Genomic DNA, 5667 nt, shown 5'->3' with positions numbered 1-5667 from the left:
GTCGCCACTCCATTGCAGAACATATAATCAGCAGATCGCGCCTCCCCAATCCTGTGCAGGTGAATCTGAAAACCTCCATGCCCGCTTAGAAGGTAGGTAAAGAAGTAATCAATTTCACCGAGCGTTCGGTTCAGCCACGGCTCTAAGTTGTTAATGAGCCACGCAGTTCATCTGCGCCTTGACTGATTTTACCAAGAGATTTCTTCACGGGCAACCACCTCTCTTAAGTTTTCGCCCTTCCGGCGGTAGATAGCTTCACGCGCCTTGACAAGGAGGGCAATGGGGATCACCCATTGCACAGTGTGATAAGCAGACGCCACTCGCAAAGCTATCCGCCTCTGCTCTTGAGTAAGGCGTCGCTCCCATAAGGAGACGTCTCCTAGTAGATATAGGGACCCCATCAGCCCTGTCCGCCACTGCTTTCATTTGCTCGAAGAAGCTCATCTTCGAGTCGAGCATTAAATCCAGGTATCTAACGGTTGGTTTTGACTCTATAGTCAGCTCGCTGATCGATATAGGACGCAGGGTCGGGATTCTCTTTCTGGTCAAAATGACTACTTCGGTTTTCTCCAGCGCAAGGCTGAAACCGTGAGCAGTGATCCATCCGATTACCCGTCGCATCAATATACCAAGTCTGCTTAACGCCTGTTCAAAAGTGCATCCGGCAATAAGTGTCGCAACGTCGTCTGTATAACCGACCAGGCGCGGTTCTTCGGGCATATCGAGTCTCAGCAGACTATCGTCGGAAGCGCTCCAGAGCTCCGGCCCTAGGATTTACGTGATTTACATCCCCCTCTGGCCCTCTAGTGTCTCATAGAACAGGGAGCGGTCTTTCAGATGGTCTTTCAATATCCGGAATAGATAGTTTGGCACGTGAAATAAGTTTTCTAATGTGGCTAGCACATCTCTCCATTTTACAGAATTGGAGGAATTTCTGACATCAAGCGTTATGAGGTGCACTATTCGTCGAAATCGGCGGCTGTGTACCTTGGCTCGATGAATCGTATCCAGGACCTCCACCACAGCATCCACTGTGAATCTTCTTGTTCTGAACCCGAACTGCTTTGGGGATGCACGGATCGCTTCAGCGAGTATACTCCTGATGAGCTCCTCGAGCACTTTCCCGGGGGTCAAGCATGTACAGCGGTCGGTATCCAGCTCCGGGTCTCCTTTACCCTTGCTGATCGGCGCCAGTCTGGCCACCTTCCAGCGACAAGAAAAAATGATCTCCTCCAAGCAAGCGTGGAACGCCCCAAGAAACTATCTGGCCGTTGGTGGAACACCAGTTTGTAGACTTCCGCCGGGACGCCATCAAGACCTGGCGCCTTCTTGTTTTTCATAGTAAGAACCGCTTCTTCGACTTCTCTTATTGTGGAAAGAGGGCAAACCTCGACGCTTTCCGCGCTATTGACATCAACCCGTACAGAATGTTTGAGGAATAATGCCCGTATAATGCGGTCCATCTGATCGGTACTTAGTATGCAGGGCTTCCGCAGAGCCCTTCCGGGTGACGAGCTTATTGACACGTGGTCCTCATTCACCTCGTTCACTCGCTTGGGAGTCTTCTTTTCGCTGATCTCTACTGTGTGGTTATGGCCCATGTTTCCCCGTTAGCGTGTAAACGTTGTGCCAAACGGCAGAATTTATGACACTCCCTCCGTAGTTCGGCAATTTCTGCCGCCCACCATTACATAGAAAGCTTGTCGCGGCTGGAGTCCCTCCTGGGCATGGAAGCCTCACACACCGTCGCTATCAGGTTCATCACTGAACTTGAACGACGCTACCACCCCCGCAGCGCCCTCCAGCGCGGTTTTGCCTATTTCAAGAACGTCGACGAACTTTCCAATGTTTATCCTCACGAAATTCCACAGGCAGGGTTAGCAAGTAGCGTCAACCACTTCAAACGCGATGTACTGGTAATTGCTTGCGGAGAACTTTTCCAGGACTCGCCACCCGTCCACCGATAATAATAATAATAATCGTTGGCGCAACAATCCAATTGGATCAGGGCCTTGAAGTGTGTTAGAGCACTTCATTCAGGACCGTAACGGGACACTACAGTACACTGTAGGAAGCAATGTGGTTAGCATTACGCCCGTCTACCGATGATACCAGAAATTCCGACGCAAGAGTTCTCGCTACCATTTCGGGAATTCCTTTGCCTCTGGAGTCACACTAAAATCACCGCCTAACCGAACTCGCTCCTCCGTGCCCGAAACGATGTCCTCCAGAACATCAAGCTGGCGCTGAAAATCCGGCAACCTCTCATTCGGCGCCAGGTAAACGCTAAAAAACATTATCCCTTAACACAAAAACCAGACAAATCCATTCCCACGGCCTTCGACAAGAACACGAAGTCGAACGTCGTCTCCCTGTTTCGATAGTGCTCGCTGATTAGCATTAGATCAGTATTCACCTCCGCAACGAAGTGCGCAAGGAACTAGTGAGTGGTTGCACTCCGGTGCATATTAATTTGTAAAATGCGAATCATGCCGTTCTCGCCCTAGCCCTTACCAGTTCCGCCCTAAAGATTGGACACCGTCCCGAGCCCGCAGTGTGTGCGACGCTCTCACCAGATGCGCCACAATCTCTGTAGAGAACGCAACTCAGGTTTTCGCTTGGTAGCCTACCTGAGGTATGCTGTCTTCCAGTCCGGCCTCTTGCATGTTGCTGTTGTTCGGGAGCTTTCACCACGGCGAGTTTTTGGCCTCGACAATTTGCAGAGGTGATACCCACCCGGACATTGGATATCTCTGGACATTCACGGTTTATCGTCTCCTCCATTTGAGCCTTTTCAGTGGGTTATCTACGATTCGTTTGACGCAGGAGTGCTCTCAGCTGTTTCTGCTTTCCAAGCGTCTTCCGTTGCTCTCCACGTTCAGCTGTAGCAGGAGATGCGATCCAGTAGTTTCTCCAGTTCCATCAGCTCGTTTTTGACGCTTTTACTGACGTTCCTTTGGGGAAGGTTGACCACCGTATATACTTCCCCACTGCTGCGAGTGTCCTGATGAGCCTCTCCTCTTCGACTCTAACTACAATGGTTGACTGCGTTTCTACCCGTTTTGTGTCCAAATCTACCCGTTCAGGAATAGCGAATCTGGGTCGGCTTTTTTCCGGAATTGGGACACTAGAGGGAATTGGAGTTGCCATCCCCGCATTATCAGTCGTCTTTTGATAAGGCTTCCTCTCCATTTGAACGTCCCGGTGTCACATCGAGTATTTCAGTCCTCGCTGTCTCTTTCGTTGATCGCTGTAGTGAACGAGGTATTTTTGTGTTCCGTCCAAAAGCACTCAGCTCTTCCTCCTTCCCCCCTTCCCTGCTGGTTCGTCGATTTTTTTTTATTGGTTTAAGTGGAGAATACTCCATGGAAAATTCAGCAGCGGATCGTTTGCAAGGGAGTGGGCCACAATAGTCAGGAGCGGGTGCACCGCCGAGACGTAGCTCCTACTCCAGTTCCCGGAGGTCTGACCTACGCTTAGCTGATTCCAGAATTCACGGGCGGATCAGCGCCCGCTCCGAGCAACGTGGTATACTAACACCGGGTCAATGCACACTACTCGACCAGGGTCCCGAAGTGGCTGGCTCCTGACACACGCCAGCACTACCACCTTGGCAGAGCTAGGCTCACATCATCCCATCGACGTCGACAAAGAACTGTTTCCCGCTCCGGGGACAGTGTGTCCTGACGTGTACCGGTCATTCGAGATTCGCTCTTCACCGAGAGGCTTTCTCAAGGTTACTACCTAGGATGCAGGTATACTGACAACTAGGGGATCAGAACTACTTACTCGAACACCTCGGGGACGTCACTCCCCATATCGTAAGCGACCCGTTAAAGGTTAAAGCTGACGACCCCTGAGGGGTGGAAGCCTGTTGGAGAAGAGTATGGCAGAGAGGAGGCTTCGGGTATCGCTACGCTCTGTATGAGCTTGCATAGATGAGGATGGATTTCGAGGGAATAGTATAGCTTATGAACTAGTCCCTGCTGCCAAACAGAGTTAAGTGCTTTCTTCATATCAAGTAGGGAAGCTATTATAGGAGTTTCGTTGTTGAGGCCTAGTAGGGTATTCGCTTTTAGGACAAGGAGGGCCAGTTAAGTGAGCGTAGCAGTTAGCAAATTGGAATTCGGGTATGGCGTTAGTGGGAGCGATTTGGCTGTCAATGAATGTTTTGATGGTTCGTTCCAAGACTTTCGTTAGGGAAGGGAGTACTGAAAAATGGTCGGTAACTGTTGGGTTATAGAGGGTTTTCATGTTTCTTTAATATGGAAACGATACGTGCGCATTTCCAGTTCATTGGGAAATGGGCATTCATGATGCAGTTGTTAATTAGATTGAATAGGAAGGAGCTGATGGAGGTGGAGCATTTTTTAAGAAGGACTGATATGATGCGGTCAAACCTGGTTGAAAGCTTATTTTTCCTCTTTAGTATCGTGAAGGATGGGGGGTGGGGAAGATCCGGGTTGTTGTGGGTTACGTAGAGGGTTGGTAAATATGTTGGAGAAGTAGCGTGTCTGTAGGAAGGTGTTCGAAGAACCTAATCGGGAGATAGTTTCCGCGACTACCGGCTCTATTTGTAAAGTGGAGGTGAGCCTCGAGGAAGTGGTTTGCGAGAGCCTTTGCCTTTTCTGTGGGGGGATGTTTTGGGGAAGGGTCGGACTGGGATTAAGATTTTCCATGATTTCTTTAGTTTGCCGAAAGTTTCGAAATTTAGGATAGTAGGCGTGAGTTGGTGGGTTCTAGGTAAAGGGTGCGGATTCTGCTTCTAATTGATAAGTCGAGATATTATATCTCGACTTTTAGGGTGTCGAAGTTGTGGCGACAATCTGTTTCTGAAAAGTCTGTGCCGGAGGGTTGTCTTCGAGGATGTCACTGGGGAGTGTGGTGAGGTTGCCGCAGCTAATGAGAGTGAACTCACTTCCGGTATGAGTCCAATAATAAACACGCAGATACGAGAGGGAGGAAATCATTTTCTTGATTCTGTACATACATTTGGGGCTTTTACCAAAAGCTAAATTTTTCGATTACAGTGACATCTAAGGGAATATTTCCAAATCATATGCCTAGCCATCCACCAAGTTGCTATCTCGAACTTTAAATTTCTTCCAGTGCTTTTTGATAATTAGCGGAACAACATTGAGTAATTGAACACAATTGATAAAGTATCGTATCTGCCTTCAAAGTCGAGCATTTTGATAATACCCTCAACAGCATTTAATTGCTTGTCACGAAAATGATAATTGCCTACTTGAACTTGCTTTTTTGTTTCTCATGTTCCCACTCAGCAACATACACGAGCACAAAAAGCGTGTATCATGGTAAAACATGAAAATTAGAATTAGCAACGGAGGAGATAGGACATATTAGGTAGGTGGGAAAATGAGCTTAATTCCGCTCAGTAATCCCTTTGGGTGGTGCCATTAATCCTATCCAAATATTTTAAGTAAACGCCACTATCAAATTCATCAAATTATGGTTGGCATTTTTCCATCGTAAGTGAGTTTACCGATGTTAGGGTGTGTTGTCGATGGGAATTAGCCCTGGATCTGCTGGGCTAAGTGGCTCATAATCATCTTTTTTCGCACCCTAGATTAATGTCCGTCGCCACCACGTACATGTCGTATGATAAGATATCTTCCAATTCGTATGATTGCTAGTTGTATCGCG

This window comes from Hermetia illucens, chromosome 2, assembly GCF_905115235.1.
Source record: "Hermetia illucens chromosome 2, iHerIll2.2.curated.20191125, whole genome shotgun sequence".
Taxonomy (NCBI): Eukaryota; Metazoa; Arthropoda; class Insecta; order Diptera; family Stratiomyidae; genus Hermetia; species Hermetia illucens.
This window is presented reverse-complemented; position numbering follows the sequence as displayed.